Source organism: Zea mays, chromosome 1 (assembly GCF_902167145.1).
Source record: "Zea mays cultivar B73 chromosome 1, Zm-B73-REFERENCE-NAM-5.0, whole genome shotgun sequence".
Taxonomy (NCBI): domain Eukaryota; kingdom Viridiplantae; phylum Streptophyta; class Magnoliopsida; order Poales; family Poaceae; genus Zea; species Zea mays.
In genome coordinates, this window is record NC_050096.1 from 295,884,494 (window position 1) to 295,905,847 (window position 21,354).

General features: G+C 46.2%; 1 pseudogene; it reads left to right on the forward strand.

Annotated features, from left to right (window-relative positions):
* The window catches only part of LOC103645690 (phosphatidylinositol/phosphatidylcholine transfer protein SFH8-like), a 52,360-nt pseudogene that overhangs the window by 29,771 nt on the left and 1,235 nt on the right, over positions 1-21,354 (forward strand).

Genomic DNA, 21,354 nt, shown 5'->3' on the forward strand with positions numbered 1-21,354 from the left:
ACTTTCTCCCCCTTTGGCATGAATCGCCAAAAACGGATACTTGAGTGAAATGTAAGCCCTTCTAACTAATTTCTCCCCCTTTAGCGAACAAAATATGAGTGAATATTATACCAAAGTTGGAGAGTTGCTTGGAGCGACGGCGAAGGATGAGTAATTTGATGGAGTGGAGTGGAAGCCTTTGTCTTCGCCGAAGACTCCAATTCCCTTTCAATCTATGACTTGGTTTGAAATACACTTGAAAACACATTGGTCATAGCATATGAGGGAGATATGATCAAAGGTATAGAAATGAGCTATGTGTGCAAAACATCAAAAGAAATTCTGAGAATCAAGAATATTTAGCTCATGCCTAAGTTTGTTAAATGTTTGTTCATCTAGTGGCTTGGTAAAGATATCGTCTAATTGTTCCTTGGTGTTAATATATGCAATCTCGATATCCCCCTTTTGTTGGTGATCCCTTAGAAAATGATACCGAATGGCTATGTGTTTAGTGCAGCTATGCTCAACGGGATTATCCGCCATGCGGATTGCACTCTCATTATAACATAGAAGAGGAACTTTGGTTAATTTATAACCATAGTCCCTAAGGGTTTGCCTCATCCAAAGCAATTGCGCGCAAAAATGGCCTGTGGCAATATACTCGGCTTTGGCGGTAGAAAGAGCGATAGAATTTTGCTTCTTGGAAGCCCAAGACACCAGAGACCTTCCCAAGAACTGGCAAGTCCCCGATGTGCTCTTTCTATTAATTTTACACCCCGCCCAATCGGCATCCGAATAACCAATTAAATCAAATGTGGATCCCCTAGGATACCAAAGCCCAAACTTAGGAGTAAAAACTAAATATCTCAAGATTCGTTTTATGGCCGTAAGGTGAGCTTCCTTAGGGTCGGCTTGGAATCTTGCACACATGCATACGAAAAGCATAATGTCCGGTCGAGATGCACATAAATAGAGTAAAGAGCCTATCATCGACCGGTATACATTTTGATCGACAGATTTACCTCCCGTGTCGAGGTCGAGATGCCCATTGGTTCCCATGGGTGTCTTGATAGGTGAAAGTCGCCTAGAGGGGGGGTGAATAGGGTGAATCTGAAATTTACAAACTTAATCACAACTACAAGCCGGGTTAGCGTTAGAAATAGAAACGAGTCCGAGAGAGAGGGCGCAAAACAAATCGTGAGCGAATAAAGAGCGAGACACGATGATTTGTTTTACCGAGGTTCGGTTCTTGCGAACCTACTCCCCGTTGAGGTGGTCACAAAGACCGGGTCTCTTTCAACCCTTTTCCCTCTCTCAAACGGTCACTTAGACCGAGTGAGCTTCTCTTCTCAATCAATTGGAACACAAAGTTCCCGTAAGGACCACCACACAATTGGTGTCTCTTGCCTCGATTACAAATGAGATGATCGCAAGAAAGAATGAGAGAAAGAAGCAATCCAAGCGCAAGAGCTCAAAAGAACACAACAAATCTCTCTCTCTAATCACTAGAGCTTTGTGGAGTTGGGAGAGGGTTTGATCTATTTGGTTGTGTCTAGAATTGAATGCTAGAGCTCTTGTAAGTAGTTGGAAGGTGGAAAACTTGGATGCCAATGAATGTGGGGTGGTTGGGGTATTTATAGCCCCAACCACCACAAAGTGGCCGTTGGAAGTGTGCTGTCGTATGGCGCACCGGACAGTCCGGTGCGCCAGCCACGTCAGCAGACCGTTGGGGTTCGACCGTTGGAGCTCTGTCTTGTGGGCCCGCCTGGCTGTCTGGTGGTGCACCGGACATGCTCTGTAGGCTGTCCGGTGTGCCACCCGCGCGTACTCTGCTCCTCTGCGCGTGCAGGCGCGCATTTAATGCGTTGCAGTCGACCGTTGCACACGAAGTAGTCATTGCTCCGCTGTCACACCGGACAGTCCGGTGTGCACCGGACACTGTCCGGTGTGCACCGGACGGTCCGGTGAATTATAGCGGAGCGGATTCCCGAAGCTGGCGAGTTCAGAGTCGCTCTCCCTTGGGGCACTGGACACTGTCTGGTGGTACACCGGACAGTCCGGTGAATTATAGCGGAGCGCCTCTGAGAATTCCCGAAGGTGTTGAGTTCAGCTTGGAGTTTCCTGGTGCACCGGACACTGTCCGGTGGCACACCGGACAGTCCGGTGCGCCAGACCAGGGCACACTTCGGTTATCCCTTGCTCTTTTTGTTGAACCCTTTTCTTGGTCTTTTTATTGGCTTTTTGTAAACCTTTGGCACCTGTATAACTTATAGACTAGAGCAAACTAGTTAGTCCAATTATTTGTGTTGGACAATTCAACCACTAAAATCAATTAGGAAATAGGTGTAAGCCTAATTCCCTTTCAATCTCCCCCTTTTTGGTGATTGATGCCAACACAAACCAAAGCAAATATAAAAGTGCATAATTGAACTAGTTTGCATATTTGTAAGTGCAAAGGTTACTTAGAATTGAGCCAATATAAATTCTCATAAGATATGCATGGATTGTTTCTTTATTTTCATCATTTTGGACCACGCTTGCACCATATGTTTTGTTTTGCAAATTCTTTTGTAAATTCTTTTCAAAGTCCTTTCGCAAATAGTCAAAGGTAAATGAATAAGATTTTGAGAAGCATTTTCAAGATTTGAAATTTTCTCCCCCTGTTTGAAATGCTTTTCCCTTTGACTAAAACAAAACTCCCCCTTGATAAAATCCTCCTCTTAGTGTTCAAGAGGGTTTTGATGTTAATTTTGAAGAGGGTATACCAATTTGAAATTATATCACAAATAAGATACCAATTTGAAGATACTTCTTTAAAATCAAATTGAAAGACTAAAAATTTTGAAATTGGTGGTGGTGCGGTCCTTTTGCTTTGGGCTCATGCTCTCTCCCCCTTTGGCATAAATCGCCAAAAACGGAATCATTAGAGCCCTTTCTTAACTACTTTCTCCCCCTTTGGTAAAAGATATATGAGTGAAGATTATACCAAAAGATGGAGAGTTGCTCGGAGCGACGGCGAAGGATGAGTCATGGAGTGGAGTGGAAGCCTTTGTCTTCGCCGAAGACTCCAATTCCCTTTCAATACACCTATGACTTGGTTTGAAATTCACTTGAAAACACATTAGTCATAGCACATGAAAGAGACATGATCAAAGGTATATGAATGAGCTATGTATGCAAGACATCAAAAGAAATTCCTAGAATCAAGAATATTTAGCTCATGCCTAAGTTTGTTAAAAGTTTGTTCATCTAGTGGCTTGGTAAACATATCGGCTAATTGATCTTTAGTGTTAATATATGCAATCTCGATATTTCCCTTTTGTTGGTGATCCCTTAAGAAATGATACCGAATGGCTATGTGTTTAGTGCGGCTATGCTCAACGGGATTATCCGCCATGCGGATTGCACTCTCATTATCACATAGAAGAGGAACTTTGGTTAATTTGTAACCATAGTCCCTAAGGGTTTGCCTCATCCAAAGTAATTGCGCGCAACAGTGGCCTGCGGCAATATACTCGGCTTCGGCGGTAGAAAGAGCGACGGAATTTTGCTTCTTTGAAGCCCAAGACACCAAGGATCTTCCCAAGAACTGGCAAGTCCCCGATGTGCTCTTTCTATTAATTTTACACCCCGCCCAATCGGCATCCGAATAACCAATTAAATCAAATGTGGATCCCCGAGGGTACCAAAGCCCAAACTTAGGAGTATAAACTAAATATCTCAAGATTCGTTTTACGGCCGTAAGGTGAGCTTCCTTAGGGTCGGCTTGGAATCTTGCACACATGCATACGGAAAGCATAATATCCGGTCGAGATGCACATAAATAGAGTAAAGAGCCTATCATCGACCGGTATACCTTTTGATCGACGGATTTACCTCCCGTGTCGAGGTTGAGATGCCCATTGGTTCCCATGGGTGTCTTGATGGGCTTGGCATCCTTCATTCCAAACTTGTTTAGAATGTCTTGAATATACTTCGTTTGGCTAATGAAGGTGCCCTCTTGGAGTTGCTTTACTTAAAATCCCAAGAAGTACTTCAACTCCCCCATCATTGACATCTCGAATTTCTTTGTCATGATCCTACTAAATTCCTCACATGTAGATTCGTTAGTAGACCCAAATATAATGTCATCAACATAAATTTGGCATACAAACAAATCATTGTCAAGAGTTTTAGTGAATAGAGTAGGATCGGCTTTTCCGACTTTGAAGCCATTAGTGATAAGAAAATCTCTTAGGCATTCATACCATGCTCTTGGGGCTTGCTTGAGCCCATAAAGCGCCTTAGAGAGTTTGTAAACGTGGTTAGGGTACTCACTATCTTCAAAGCCGGGAGGTTGCTCAACATAGACCTCTTCCTTGATTGGTCCGTTGAGGAAGGCACTTTTCACGTCCATTTGATAAAGCTTAAAGCCATGGTAAGTAGCATAGGCAAGTAATATGCGAATTGACTCAAGCCTAGCTACGGGTGCATAGGTTTCACCAAAATCCAAACCTTCGACTTGTGAATATCCCTTCGTCACAAGTCGGGCTTTGTTCCTTGTCACCACACCATGCTCGTCTTGCTTGTTACGGAAAACCCACTTGGTTCCTACAACATTTTGATTAGGACGTGGAACTAAATGCCATACCTCATTCCTAGTGAAGTTGTTGAGCTCCTCTTGCATCGCCACCACCCAATCTGAATCTTGAAGTGCTTCCTCTACCTTGTGTGGCTCAATAGAGGAAACAAAAGAGTAATGCTCACAAAAATGTGCAACACGAGATCTAGTGGTTACCCCCTTATGAATGTCGCCGAGGATGGTGTCGACGGGGTGATCTCGTTGAATTGCTTGGTGGACTCTTGGGTGTGGCGGCCTTGGTTCTTCATCCTCCTTGTCTTGATCATTTGCATCTCCCCCTTGATCATTGCCATCATCTTGAGGTGGCTCATCTATTTGATCTTCTCCTTCATCAACTTGAGCCTCATCCTCATTTTGAGTTCGTGGAGATGCTTGTGTGGAGGAGGATGGTTGATCTTGTGCATTTGGAGGCTCTTTGGATTCCTTAGGACACACATCCCCAATGGACATGTTCCTTAGCGCGATGCACAGAGCCTCTTCTTCACCTATCTCATCAAGATCAACTTGCTCTACTTGAGAGCCGTTAGTCTCATCAAACACAACGTCACAAGAAACTTCAACTAGTCCTGAGGACTTGTTAAAGACTCTATATGCCCTTGTGTTTGAGTCATATCCTAGTAAAAAAGCCTTCTACAGTCTTAGGAGCAAATTTAGATTTTCTACCTCTTTTAACAAGAATAAAGCATTTGCTACCAAAGACTCTAAAATATGAAATATTGGGCTTTTTACCGGTTAGGAGTTCGTATGATGTCTTCTTGAGGATTCGGTGTAGATACAACCGGTTGATGGCGTAGCAGGCGGTGTTGACCGCCTCGGCCCAAAACCGATCCGAAGTCTTGTATTCATCAAGCATGGTTCTTGCCATGTCCAATAGAGTTATATTCTTCCTCTCCACTACACCATTTTGTTGTGGCGTGTAGGGAGAAGAGAACTCATGCTTGATTCCCTCCTCCTCAAGGAAGCCTTCGATTTGAGAGTTCTTGAACTCCGTCCCGTTGTCGCTCCTTATTTTCTTGATCCTCAAGCCGAACTCATTTTGAGCCCGTCTCAAGAATCCCTTTAAGATCTCTTGGGTTTGAGATTTTTCCTGCAAAAAGAATACCCAAGTGAAGCGAGAATAATCATCCACAATAACTAGACAGTACTTACTCCCGCCGATGCTTATATAAGCGATCGGGCCGAATAGGTCCATGTGTAGGAGCTCAAGTGGCCTGTCAGTCGTCATGATGTTCTTATGTGGATGATGAGCACCAACTTGCTTCCCTGCCTGACATGCGCTACAAATTCTGTCTTTCTCAAAATGAACATTTGTTAATCCTAAAATGTGCTCTCCCTTTAGAAGCTCATGAAGATTCTTCATCCCAACATGGGCTAGTCGGTGGTGCCAGAGCCAACACATGTTAGTCTTAGCAATTAAGCAAGTGTCGAGTTCAGCTCTATCAAAATCTACCAAGTATAGCTGACCCTCTAATACTCCCTTAAATGCTACTGAATCATTCACTTCTTCTAAAGACAGTGACACCTACATCAGTAAATAGACAGTTGTAGCCCATTTGACATAATTGAGAAACAGAAAGCAAATTGTAGTCTAAAGAATCTACAAGAAAAACATTGCAAATGGAATGGTCACGTGAAATAGCAATTTTTCCCAAACCTTTGACCAAATCTTGGTTTCCATCCCCGAATGTGATAGCTCGTTGGGGATCTTGGTTTTTCTCATAGGAGGAGAACATCTTCTTCTCCCCTGTCATGTGGTTTGTGCACCCGCTATCGATGATCCAACTTGAGCCCCCGGATGCATAAACCTACAAAACAATTTTAGTTCTTGACTTTAGGTACCCAAATGGTTTTGGGTCCTTTGGCATTAGACACAAGAACTTTGGGTACCCAAACACAAGTCTTTGATCCCTTGTGATTGCCCCCAACATATTTGGCAACTACCTTGCTGGATTTGTTAGTTAAAACATAAGATGCATCAAAGGTTTTAAATAAAATATTATGATCATTTGATGCACTAGGAGTTTTCTTCTTAGGCAATTTTGCATGGGTTGATTGCCTAGAACTAGATGTCTCACCCTTATACATAAAAGCATGATTAGGGCCAGAGTGAGACTTCCTAGAGTGAATTCTCCTAATTTTGCTCTCGGGATAACCGACAGGGTACAAAATGTAACCCTCGTTATCCTGAGGCATGGGAGCCTTGCCCTTAACAAAATTAGACAATCTTTTAGGAGAAGCATTAAGTTTGACATTGTCTCCCTTTTGGAAGCCAATGCCATCCTTGATGCCAGGGCGTCTCCCACTATAGAGCATGCTTCTAGCAAATTTAAATTTCTCATTTTCTAAGTCATGCTCACTTATCTTAGCATTAAGTTGAGCTATGTGATCATTTTGTTTCTTAATTAAAGCTAGGTGATCATGGATAGTATCAACATTAATGTCTCTACATCTAGTACAAATGGAAGTATGTTCAACGGTAGATGTAGAGGGTTTGCAAGATTTTAATTCTACAACCTTAGCATGCAATATATCATTTTTACTTCTAAGGTCGGAAATGGAAGCAATGCAAACATCTAATTCTTTAGCCTTAGCAAGGAATTTTTCATTTTCAATCCTATGGCTAGCAAGAGAAATGTTCAATTCTTCAATCTTAGCAAGCAAATCAACATTATCATTTCTAAGATTGGGAGTTGAAACAACACAAGTATTTGAGTCAACCTTAGCAATTAAACTAGCATTCTCATTTCTAAGGTTGTCAATAGTCTCATGGCAAGTGCTTAGCTCACTAGATAGTTTTTCACATTTTTCTACTTCTAGAGCGTAAGCATTTTTAACCTTAACATGCTTCTTATTTTCTTTAATAAGGAAGTCCTCTTGAGTGTCCAAGAGATCATCCTTCTCATGAATAGCACTAATCAATTCATTTAATTTTTCTTTTTGTTGCATGTTTAGGTTGGCAAAAAGAATGCGCAAGTTATCCTCCTCATTACTAGCATTATCCTCGTCACTAGAGGTTTCATATTTGGTGGAGGATCTTGATTTTACCTTCCTCCTTTTGCCGTCCTTTGCCATGAGGCATTTGTGGCCGACGTTGGGGAAGAGAAGTCCCTTGGTGACGGCGATGTTGGCGGCGTCCTCGTCGGAGGAGGAGTCGGTGGAGCTCTCGTCGGAGTCCCACTCCCGGCAAACATGGGCATCGCCGCCCTTCTTCTTGTAGTACCTCTTCTTCTCCTTTCTTCTCCCCTTCTTGTCGTCGCCCCTATCACTATCACTAGATAATGGACATTTAGCAATGAAATGACCGGGCTTACCACATTTGTAGCAAACTTTCTTGGAGCGGGGCTTGTAATCTTTCCCCCTCCTTTGTTTGAGGATTTGGCGGAAGCTCTTGATGATGAGCGTCATCTCCTCATTATCGAGTTTTGAGGCGTCGATTGGTTGTCTACTTGATGTAGACTCCTCCTTCTTTTCCTCCGTCGCTTTGAATGCGACCGGTTGTTCTTCGGACGTGGAGGGGCCATCAAGCTCGTTGATCTTCTTTGAGCCTTTGATCATCAATTCAAAGCTCACAAAATTCCCGATTACTTCCTCGGGAGTCATTAGTGTATATCTAGGATTGCCACGAATTAATTGAACTTGAGTAGGGTTAAGGAAAACAAGTGATCTTAGAATAACCTTAACCATTTCGTGGTCATCCCATTTTTTGCTCCCGAGGTTGTGCACTTGGTTCACCAAGGTTTTGAGCCGGTTGTACATGTCTTGTGGCTCCTCCCCTTGGCGAAGACGGAAGCGACCGAGCTCCCCCTCGATCGTCTCCCGCTTGGTGATCTTGGTCACCTCGTCTCCTTCGTGCGCGGTCTTTAGTGTGTCCCATATCTCCTTAGCACTTTTCAACCCTTGCACCTTGTTATACTCCTCTCGACTTAGAGAGGCGAGGAGTATAGTTGTGGCTTGGGAGTTGAAGTGTTGGTTTTGGGCCACTTCATCCTCATCATAATCTTCATCCCCTACGGATGGTACCTGTACACCAAACTCAATAACATCCCATATACTTTTGTGGAGTGAGGTTAGGTGATATCGCATCAAATCACTCCACCTAGCATAATCTTCACCATCAAAGGTTGGTGGTTTGCCTAATGGGATGGAAAGTAAAGGCGTATGTTTAGGAATGCGAGGATAGCGTAGGGGGATCTTACTAAACTTCTTGCACTCATGGCGCTTAGAAGTTACGGACGGCGTGTCGGAGCCGGAGGTGGATGGCGACGAGGTGTCGGTCTCGTAGTAGACCACTTTCCTCATCTTCTTCTTCTTGTCTCCGCTCCAACGCGACTTGTGTGAAGGGGATTCTTTTTCCTTCCCCTTCCCTTTGTTGTAGGACTCTCCCGATGGAGCCTTCCCGTGGCTTGTAGCGGGCTTCTCGTCGGTCACCATTTCCTTCTTGGCGTGATCTCCCGACATCACTTCGAGCGGTTAGGCTCTAATGAAGCACCAGGCTCTGATACCAATTGAAAGTCGCCTAGAAGGGGGTGAATAGGGCGAATCTGAAATTTACAAACTTAATCACAACTACAAGTCGGGTTAGCGTTAGAAATAGAAACGAGTCCGAGAGAGAGGGCGCAAAACAAATCGTGAGCGAATAAAGAGCGAGACACGATGATTTGTTTTACCGAGCTTCAGTTCTTGCGAACCTACTCCCCGTTGAGGTGGTCACAAAGACCGGGTCTCTTTCAACCCTTTTCCCTCTCTCAAACGGTCACTTAGACCAAGTGAGCTTCTCTTCTCAATCAATCGGAACACAAAGTTCCCGCAAGGACCACCACACAATTGGTGTCTCTTGCCTCGATTACAAATGAGATGATCGCAAGAAAGAATGAGAGAAAGAAGCAATCCAAGCGCAAGAGCTCAAAAGAACACAACAAATCTCTCTCTCTAATCACTAGAGCTTTGTGGAGTTGGGAGAGGATTTGATCTATTTGGTTGTGTCTAGAATTGAATGCTAGAGCTCTTGTAAGTAGTTGGAAGGTGGAAAACTTGGATGCCAATGAATGTGGGGTGGTTGGGGTATTTGTAGCCCCAACCATCACAAAGTGGTCGTTGGAAGTGTGCTGTCGCATGGCGCACCGGACACTGTCCGGTGCGCCAGCCACGTCAGCAGACCGTTGGGGTTCGACCGTTGGAGCTCTGTCTTGTGGGCCCGCCTGGCTGTCCGGTGGTGCACCGGACATGCCCTGTAGGTTGTCTGGTGTGCCACCCGCGCGTGCTCTGCTCCTCTGCGCGCGCAGGCGCACATTTAATGCATTGCAGTCGACCGTTGCGCGCGAAGTAGTCGTTGCTCCGCTGTCACACCGGACAGTCCGGTGTGCACCGGACACTGTCCGGTGACTCACCGGACGGTCCGGTGAATTATAGCGGAGCGGATTCCCGAAGCTGGCGAGTTCAGAGTCGCTCTCCCTTGGGGCACCGGACACTGTCCGGTGGTACACCGGACAGTCCGGTGAATTATAGCGGAGCGCCACTGAGAATTCCCGAAGGTGTTGAGTTCAGCTTGGAGTTTCCTGGTGCATCGGACACTGTCCCGTGGTGCACCAGACACTGTCCGGTGCGCCAGACCAGGGCACACTTCGGTTATCCCTTGCTATTTTTGTTGAACCCTTTTCTTGGTCTTTTTATTGGCTTTTTGTGAACCTTTGGCACCTATATAACTTATAGACTAGAGCAAACTAGTTAGTCCAATTATTTGTGTTGGGCAATTCAACCACCAAAATCAATTAGGAAATAGGTGTAAGCCTAATTCCCTTTCAATAGGCTTGGCATCCTTCATTCCAAACTTGTTGAGAATATCTTGAATGTACTTCGTTTGGCTAATGAAGGTGCCCTCTTGGAGTTGCTTCACTTGAAATCCCAAGAAGTACTTCAACTCCCCCATCATAGACATCTCGAATTTCTGTGTCATGATCCTACTAAATTCCTCACATGTAGATTTGTTAGTATACCCAAATATAATATCATCAACATAAATTTGGCATACAAACAAATCATTTGCAAGTGTTTTAGTAAATAAAGTAGGATCGGCCTTTCCGACTTTGAAGCTATTAGTGATAAGGAAATCTCTTAGGCATTCATACCATGCTCTTGGGGCTTGCTTGAGCCCATAAAGTGCCTTAGAGAGTTTATATACGTGATTAGGATACTCACTATCTTCAAAGCCGGGAGGTTGCTCAACATAGACCTCCTCCTTGATTGGTCCATTTAGTAAGGCACTTTTCACGTCCATTTGATAAAGCTTAAAGCCATGGTAAGTAGCATAGGCAAGTAAAATGCGAATTGACTCAAGCCTAGCTACGGGTGCATAGGTTTCATCGAAATCCAAACCTTCGACTTGTGAATATCCCTTGGCCACAAGTTGGGCTTTGTTCCTTGTCACCACACCATGCTCATCTTGCTTGTTGCGGAAGACCCACTTGGTTCCTACAACATTTTGGTTAGGATGTGGAACTAAATGCCATACCTCATTCCTAGTGAAGTTGTTGAGCTCCTCTTGCATCGCCACCACCCAATCCGAATCTTGAAGTGCTTCCTCTATCATGTGTGGCTCAATAGAGGAAACAAAAGAGTAATGTTCACAAAAATGAGCAACACAAGATCGAGTAGTTACCCCCTTTTGAATATCGCCGAGAATGGTGTTCACGGGGTGATCTCATTGGATTGCTTGGTGGACTCTTGGGTGTGGCTACCTTGGAACTTGTTCATCTTCCTCATCTTGATCATGGGCATCTCCCCCTTGATCATTGCTCTCCTCTTGAGGTGGCTCATCCTCTTGATCTTCTCCTTCATCATTTTGAGCCCCATCCTCATCTTGAGTTGGTGGAGATGCTTGCATAGAGGAAGATGGTTGATCTTGTGCATTTGGTGGCTCTTCAGATTCTCTAGGACACACATCCCCAATTGACATGTTCCTTAGTGCGACGCACGGAGCCTCTTCATCACCTATCTCATCAAGATCAACTTGCTCTACTTGAGAGTCGTTAGTCTCATCAAACACAATGTCACAAGAAACTTCAACTTGTCCAGAGGACTTGTTAAAGACTCTATATGCCCTTGTGTTTGAATCATATCCTAGTAAAAAGCCTTCTACAGCTTTAGGAGAAAATTTGGATTTTCTACCTCTTTTAACAAGAATAAAACATTTGCTACCAAAGACTCTAAAATATGAAACATTGGGATTTTTACCGGTTAGGAGTTCATACGATGTCTTCTTGAGGATTCGGTGTAGATACAACCGGTTGATAGCGTAGCACGCGGTGTTGACCGCCTCTGCCCAAAACCGATCTGAAGTCTTGTACTCATCAAGCATGGTTCTTGCCATGTCCAATAGAGTTCGATTCTTCCTCTCTACTACACCATTTTGTTGTGGCGTGTAGGGAGAAGAGAGCTCATGCTTGATGCCCTCCTCCTCAAGGAAGCCTTCAATTTGAGAGTTCTTGAACTCCGTCCTGTTGTCGCTTCTAATTTTCTTGATCCTTAAGCCAAACTCGTTTTGAGCCCGTCTCAAGAATCCCTTTAAGGTCTCTTGGGTATAAGATTTTTCCTGCAAAAAGAACACCCAAGTGAAGCGAGAATAATTATCCACAATAACTAGACAGTACTTACTCCCGCCGATGCTTATGTAAGCAATCGGGCCGAACAGATCCATGTGTAGGAGCTCGAGTGGCCTGTCAGTCGTCATGATGTTCTTGTGTGGATGATGAACACCAACTTGCTTCCCTGCCTGACATGCGCTACAAATCCTATCTTTCTCAAAATGAACATTTGTTAGTCCCAAAATGTGTTCTCCCTTTAGAAGCTTGTGAAGATTCTTCATTCCAACATGTGCTAGTCGGCGATGCCAGAGCCGGCTCATGTTAGTCTTAGCAATTAAGCAAGTGTCGAGTTCAGCTCTATCAAAATCTACCAAGTATAGCTGACCCTCTAACACTCCCTTAAATGCTATTGAATTATCACTTCTTCTAAAGACAGTAACACCTATATCCGTAAAAAGACAGTTGTAACCCATTTTACATAATTGCGAAACTGAAAGCAAGTTGTAATCTAGAGAATTTACAAGAAAAACATTGGAAATGGAATGGTCAGGTGATATAGCTATTTTACCCAATCCTTTGACCAAACCTTGATTCCCATCCCCGAATGTGATAGCTCGTTGGGGATCTTGGTTTTTCTCGTAGGAGGAGAACATCTTCTTCTCCCCTGTCATATGGTTTGTGCACCCACTGTCGATGATCCAGCTTGAGCCCCCGGATGCATAAACCTACAAAATAATTTTAGTTCTTGATTTTAGGTACCCAAACGGTTTTGGGTCCTTTGACATTAGATACAAGAACTTTGGGTACCCAAACACAAGTCTTTGACCCCTTGTGCTTGCCCCAAACATACTTGGCAACTATCTTGCCGGATTTGTTAGTTAAAACATAAGATGCATCAAAAGTCTTAAATGAAATGTTGGAATCATTTGATGCAACAGGAGTTTTCTTCTTAGGCAATTTAGCATGGGTTGATTGCCTAGAGCTAGATGTCTCACCCTTATACATAAAAGCATGATTAGGGCCAGAGTGAGACTTCCTAGAGTGAATTCTCCTAATCTTGTGCTCGGGATAACCGACAGGGTACAAAATGTAACCCTCGTTATCCTGAGACATGGGAGCTTTGCCCTTAACAAAATTAGACAATCTTTTAGGAGGGGCATTAAGTTTGACATTGTCTCCCTTTTGGAAGCCAATGCCATCCTTGATGCCATGGCGTCTCCCACTTGTCGGGGACCATAATTAGGGGTACCCTCAAGACTGTTAATCTCAGCTGGTAACCCCCATCAGCACAAAGCTGCAAAGGCCTGATGGGTGCGATTAAGTCAAGGATCGGTCCACTCAAGGGACACGATCTCGCCTCGCCCGAGCCCAGCCTCGGGCAAGGGCAGCCGACCCCGGAGGATTTACGTCTCGCCCGAGGACCCCCTCCAGCAGCGGACACACCTTCGGCTCGCCCGAGGCCCAGTCTTCGCCAAGAAGCAACCTTGGCCAAGTCGCCACGCCGACCGACCGTATCGCAGGAGCATTTAATGCAAAGGTGGCCTGACTCCTAATCCTGACGCGCGCCCTTCAGTCGACAGAGCCGAAGTGACCGCAGTCACTTCGCCGCTCCACTGACCGGCCTGACAAGAGGACAGCGCCGCCTGCGCCGCTCCGACTGCTGTGCCACTCGACAGAGTGAGGCTGACAACAGCCAAGTCCGGCCTCTGGCGCCATAGGAAACTCTGCATCGCCCGAAGGGCTCAGACTCGGGCTCAGCCCCGGAAGACGACGAACTCCGCTTCGCCCGACCCCAGGGCTCAGACTCGGGCTCGGCCCCGGAAGACGACGAACTCCGCTTCGCCCGACCCCAGGGCTCGGACTCGGGCTCAGCCCCGGAAGACGACGAACTCCGCATCGCCCGACCCCACGGCTCGGACTCGGGCTCAGCCCCGGAAGACGACGAACTCCGCTTCGCCCGACCCTAGGGCTCGGACTCGGGCTCAGCCCTGGAAGATGACGAACTCCGCATCGCCCGACCCCAGGGCTCGGACTCGGGCTCAGCCCCAGAAGACGACGAACTCCGCATCGCCCGACCCCAGGGCTCGGACTCGGGCTCGGCCCCAGAAGACAACGAACTCCGCTTCGCCCGACCCCAGGGCTCGGACTCGGGCTCAGCCCCGGAAGATGATGAACTCCGCATCGCCCGACCCCAGGGCTCAGACTCAGCCCTGGCCTCAGCCGACGGTCTCCGCCTCGCCCAACCCAGGGGCTCGGACTCGACCTCGGCCTCGGAAGACAGACTCGACCTCGACCTCGGAGGAGCCTCCACCTCGCCCAACCCAGGGCTCGGACCGACCATGTCACAGGAGGCACCATCATTACCCTACCCCAAGCTAACTCAGGCTACGGGGAACAAGACCGGCGTCCCATCTAGCTCGCCCCGGTAAACAAGTAATGATGGCGCCCCGCATGCTCTATGACGATGGCGGCTCTCAGCCCCCTTACGAAAGCAAGGAGACGTCAGCAAGGACTCGACAGCCCCAACAGTTGTCCTTCCGCCAGGCTCCAGCGCTCCTCCGACGGCCACGACACCACACGAACCGGGTGCCAAAACCTCTCCGGCTGCCACGATGGCATGTACTTAGGGCACTAGCTCTCCTCCGCTAGACACGTTAGCACACTGCTACACCCCCATTGTACACCTGGATCCTCTCCTTACGCCTATAAAAGGAAGGTCCAGGGCCCTCTTACAGAGGGTTGGCCGCGCGGGGAAGGACGGGACGGCGCTCGCGTAAGCCTCTCGCTCCCTCCCGTGTGGACGCTTGTAACCCCCTACTGCAAGCGCACCCGACCTGGGCGCGGGACAAACACGAAGGTCACGGGTTTCCCCTTTTACGCCTGTCTCCCTCTGGCTTCTTCCCCCCTTCGCGCTCCGTCTCGCGCCGACCCATCTGGGCTGGGGCACGCGGCGACAATTTACTCGTCGGCCCAGGGACCCCCCGGGTTTGAAACGCCGACACCACTATAGAGCATACTTCTAGCAAATTTAAATTTTTCATTTTCTAAGTCATGCTCATTTATTTTGGCATTAAGTTGAGCTATGTGATCATTTTGTTTCTTAATTAAATCTAGGTGATCATGGATAGCATCAATATTAATGTCTCTACATCTAGTGCAAATGGAAACATGCTCAACGGTAGATGTAGAGGGTTTGCAAGATTTTAGTTCAACAATCTTAGCATGTAAAATATCATTCTCACTTCTAAGATTGGAAATTGTAACATTGCAAACATCTAGGTCTTTAGCCTTAGCAATTAATTTTTCATTATCATTTCTAAGGCTAGCAAGAGAGATATTCAATTCTTCAATCTTAGCAGGTAAATTAACATTATTATCTCTAAGATTGGGAATTGAAACATCACAAACATTTGAATCAACCTTAGCAATTATTTTAGCATTCTCATTTCTAAGATTGACAATAGTATCATGGCAAGTGCTCAGCTCGCTAGATAGTTTTTCACATTTTTCTACTTCTAGAGCGTAAGCATTTTTAACCTTAACATGCTTCTTATTTTCTTTGATTAGGAAGTCCTCTTGAGAGTCCAAGAGTTCATCCTTCTCATGAATAGCACTAATTAATTCATTTAATTTTTCCTTTTGTTGCATGTTTAGGTTGGCAAAAAGGGTGCGCAAATTATCCTCCTCATCACAGGAGTTATCCTCATCACTAGAGGTTTCATATTTAGTGGAGGATTTTAATTTTACCTTCTTCCTTTTGCCGTCTTTTGCCATGAGGCACTTGTGGCCGACGTTGGGGAAGAGGAGTCCCTTGGTGACGGCGATGTTGGCGGCGTCCTCGTCGGAGGAGGAGTCGGTGGAGCTCTCGTCGGAGTCCCACTCACGGCATACATGGGCATCACCACCCCTCTTCTTGTGGTACCTCTTCTTTTCTCTCCTCTTGCCCTTCTTGTCGTTACCCCTGTCACTGTCACTTGATAAAGGACATTTTGCTATAAAGTGACCGGGCTTACCACACTTGTAGAACACTTTCTTGGAGCGGGATTTGTAGTCCTTCCCCCTCCTTTGCTTGAGGATTTGGCGGAAGCTCTTGATGATGAGCGTCATTTCCTTGTTGTCGAGCTTGGATGTGTCGATGGGGAGTCTACTTGATGTAGACTCTTCCTTCTTCTCCTCCGTCGCCTTGAATGCGACCGGTTGTGCTTCGGGCGTGGAGGGGTCATCTTGCTCGATGATCTTCTTTGAGCCTTTGATCATCAACTCAAAGCTCACAAATTTTCCTATCACTTCCTCGGGAGACATTAGTGTATATCTAGGATCACCATGTATTAATTGAACTTGCGTAGGGTTAAGAAAGACGAGTGATCTAAGAATAACCTTGACCATTTCATGGTCATCCAATTTTTTACTCCCGAGGTTGAGCACTTGGTTCACCAAGGTCTTGAGCCGGTTGTACATATCTTGTGGCTCCTCCCCTTAGCGAAGCCGGAAGCGACCGAGCTCCCCTTCGATCGTCTCCCGCTTGGTGATCTTGGTCACCTCGTCTCCTTCGTGCGCGGTTGTTAGCACGTCCCAAATCTCCTTGGCGCTCTTCAATCCTTGCACCTTGTTATACTCCTCTCGACTTAGAGAGGTGAGGAGTATAGTGGTGGCTTGGGAGTTGAAGTGCACGATTTGGGCCACCTCGTCCTCATCATAATCTTCATCCCCTACGGATGGTACCTGTACACCAAACTCAACAACATCCCATATACTTTTGTGGAGTGAGGTTAGGTGATATCTCATCATATCACTCCACCTAGAATAATCCTCACCGTCAAACATCGGTGGTTTGCCTAATGGGACAGAAAGTAATGGAGTATGCTTATTAATGCAAGGATAGCGTAGGGGGATCTTACTATACTTCTTGCGCTCTTGGCGCTTAGAAGTGACGGACGCGGCGTCGGATCCGGATGTAGAGGGCGAGGAAGAATCGATCTCGTAGTAGACCACTTTCTTCATTTTCTTCTTCTTCTCGCCACTCTTGTGCGATCGAATGCGTGAAGGGGATCCATCCTTGTTGTTGTTGGTGGACTCCCTCGATGGAGCCTTCCCGTGGCTTGTAGCGGACTTCTCCCCGCCGATCACCATCTTCTTGGCGTGATCTCCCGGCATCACTTTGAGCGGTTAAGCTCTAATGAAGCACCGGGCTCCGATACCAATTGAAAGTGAAAGGGAATTAGGCTTACACCTAGTCCCTAATTAATTTTGGTGGTTGAATTGCCCAACACAAATAATTGGACTAACTAGTTTGCCCAAGTGTATAGATTATACAGGTGTAAAAGGTTCACACTCAGCCAATAAAAAGATCAAGTGTTGGATTCAACAAAAGAGCAAAGGGCCAACCGAAGGCACCTCTGGTCGGGCACACCGGACTGTCCGGTGTGCCACCGGACAGTGTCCGGTGCACCACCGGACAGTGTCCGGTGCACCAGATGACTCCAACTCAAACTTGCCACCTTCGGGAATTTTCAGAGGCCACTCCGCTATAATTCACCGGACTGTCCGGTGTACACCGGACATGTCCGGTGCTTCAAGAAAGGGCAGCCTCTGGAACTCGCCAGCCTCGGGAATTAACTTCGGCTGCTTCGCTAAAATTCACCGGACTGTCCGGTGTGCACCGGACTGTCCGGTGCAACCACGGAGCAACGGCTATTTCGGCGCCAACGGCTCTCTGCGGCGCATTTAATGCGCGCTCTGCGCGCGCAGATGTCAGGCGCACCCATACTGGCGCACCGGACAAAGAACAGTAGATGTCCGGTGTGCACCGGACATCCAGGCGGGCCCACAAGTCAGAAGCTCCAACGGTCAGAATCCAACGGCAGTGATGACGTGGCGGGGGCACCGGACTGTCCGGTGTGCACCGGACTGTCCGGTGCGACATCGAGCAGACAGCCTCCCAACGGCCACATTTGGTGGTTGGGGCTATAAATACCCCAACCACCCCACCATTCATTGCATCCAAGTTTTCCAGCTTCCAACCACTATACAAGAGCTAGCATTCATTGCAAAGCACACCAAAAGAGATCAAATCCTCTCCCAACTCCACACAAAGCATTAGTGATTAGAGAGAGTGATTTTTAGTGTTCATTTGAGCTCTTGCGCTTGGATCGCTTCTTTTCTTTCGCATTCTTTCTTGTGATCAAACACTCACTTGTAATTGAGGCAAGAGGCACCAATCGTGTGGTGGCCCTTGCGGGAAGTTTGATTCCCAAGTGATTTGAGAAGAGAAGCTCACTCGGTCCAAGGGACCGTTTGAGAGAGGGAAGGGTTGAAAGAGACCCGGCCTTTGTGGCCTCCTCAACGGGGAGTAGGTTTGAGAGAACCGAACCTCGGTAAAACAAATCCGCGTGTCTCACTTCATTATTCGCTTGCGATTTGTTTTGCGCCCTCTTTCGCGGACTCGATTATATTTCTAACGCTAACCCGGCTTGTAGTTGTGATTATTTTTGAGAATTTCAGTTTCGCCCTATTCACCCCCCCTCTAGGCGACTATCAGAAAGTCGCCTAGAGGGGAGGGGTGAATAGGGCGAATCTGAAATTCATAAACTTAAGCACAACTACAAGCCGGGTTAGCGTTAGAAATATAAACGAGTCCGAGAGAGGGGGCGAAAAACAAATTGCAAGCAAATAAGGAGTGAGACACAAGGATTTGTTTTACCGAGGTTCGGTTCTTGCAAACCTACTCCCCGTTTAGGTGGTCACAAAGACCGGGTCTCTTTCAACCCTTTCCCTCTCTCAAATGGTCACTTAGACCGAGTGAGCTTCTCTTCTCAATCAAACGGGACACAAAGTCCTCGCAAGGACCACCACACACTTGGTGTCTCTTGCCTCAGTTACAATTGAGTTGATCACAAGAAAGAATGAGAAAAAGAAGCAATCCAAGTGCAAGAGCTCAAATTGACACAAGTCACTCTCTCTCTAGTCACTATTTGATTTGGAATGAACTAAGGACTTGGGAGAGGATTCGATCTCTTTGGTGTGTCTTGTATTGAATGCTATAGCTCTTGTAAGGTGTAGGAAGTTGGAAAACTTGGATGCCATGAATGGTGGGGTGGTTGGGGTATTTATAGCCCCAACCACCAAAAGTGGCCGTTGGGAGGCTGTCTGTCGCATGGCGCACCGGACAGTCCGGTGCGCCACCGGACACTGTCCGGTGCGCCAGCCACGTCAGCAGGCCGTTGGGTTCTGACCGTTGGAGCTCTGACTGGTGGGGCCTCTGAGCTGTCCGGTGGTGCACCGGACAGGTCTTGTAGACTGTCCGGTGCGCCTTCTGCGCGTGCTCTGTCCTCTGCGCGCGCAAGCGCGCATTAAATGCGTTGCAGTCGACCGTTGCGTGCGAAGTAGTCGTTGCTCCGCTGGCACACCGGACAGTCCGGTGTGTCACCGGACACTGTCTGGTGCCTCACCGGACAGTCCGGTGAATTATAGCGGAGCGGCCTCCCATTTTTCCGAAGGTGAGGAGTTTAGCGTCGAGTTCCCTGGTGCACCGGACACTGTCCGGTGGCACACCGGACAGTCCGGTGCGCCAGACCAGGGTGCCTTTCGGTTGTCTTTTGCTCTCTTTGTTTGAACCCTTTCTTGGTCTTTTTATTAGCTTATTGTGAACCTTTGGCACCTGTAAAACTTATAGACTAGAGCAAACTAGTTAGTCCAATTATTTGTGTTGGGCAACTCAACCACCAAAATCAATTAGGAAAAAGGTGTAAGCCTAATTCCCTTTCACCTCTGAAGTGGTGTTTTGTATCCTCTATGAGTAACCAGTATGGATAGCCATCAGACCGGTCCGGCGTGCCAGCCGAGAAAAACCAAGCTCAGCCTCTATGCACAGACGGTCTAGCGCACCATCGGACCGGCCCGGTGCGATAGACATCAGTCCATTTCTTGCAAACTTGATCAAATATTGTTCAAATGATTTTGACTGGTCTTGAGGATGTTTCTATGACTTAGACAAATGTATCTAGTGCCAATCCAACTGGTCTAATTCACAGAATCCAGACATCACATATTCTCTAACTCATGTTGCTTGTTTTAACTCAAACTAGCTTCAAAGAGTTATTTCGATGAATTTGAGCTATCCAAGCTTCTAGATAGGTCACTTTTGTTCCTAGGCGTATTTATAACTTATCCAAAGTATATAACTAGACATAGTCCTTCTATTCCAAGTTTTACCCCTTATTGGTTGGTTTTGAGCTGATTTTGACTTAGAAACTGAACTGTTGAACTTATGAACCTATGAATCAAAGGTTTAGGCAAAGTATTTAGTCTGAATGGTTGTGATGATCATAAAGCACCAAAATCAAATTAAGAAATGGTTTAAGACCATTTTCCTTTCATAATGTCTACGTTGCAAGTACTATCAAATTGTCGTCCACTCAGTTTCTTACTATTGTTTCAGGGTTTCAAGAATTTCTCAAAGACTGTAAGGGAGCTTGTCCAACATATGCAGATAGTAGATACTTGTGCTATTGTGAATGTGAATGAATGTGATGTGCCAGGTTAGTTTGCTTGAGAAACCTTTCTAACTGAAGATGAATTTGCAGACACTATATCAGATGTATGTTGTGAATGCAGGCAGTGTGTTTAAGTTGATATGGAACAGTGTTAAAGGATTCCTAGACCCAAAAACTTCTTTCAAGATCCATTTAAGCTCGATGACTAATATTCTAACATGACACATGTTCCATAAACATTAGTTCTGCGGAATAAGAACTCATATAATTTTCTTCATTAGTTCTTGGTTCCAACTACCAGAGAAGACTTATCAAAGTTATTGACTGAAGGTTAGTGCCAACTTATTGTAACATCGGAATCATTAAAAATCATATAATTGGCTTACCATCTTATGAAAATACGTTTTTGTGTGTGTTTTTGTAGTGAATTGCCTTGGCGGATCATGCACATGCAGCAAGAAGGGTGGTTGCCTCAGTCTAACAGGGGTCCATGGAATGACCCTATCATTATGAAGGTACCCTAATAAATTCTACAATTCTGTAACCATGACTTATATAGGCTTGACTCCAGAAGGAGAGCTTCAACAAGTGCATCGATAAGTAAAGTGCATTATATGTAAATAATTTGTATGATGTCGTAACACACGGGTGTTGTACTAGTAATGAATGATGTAGGACATTT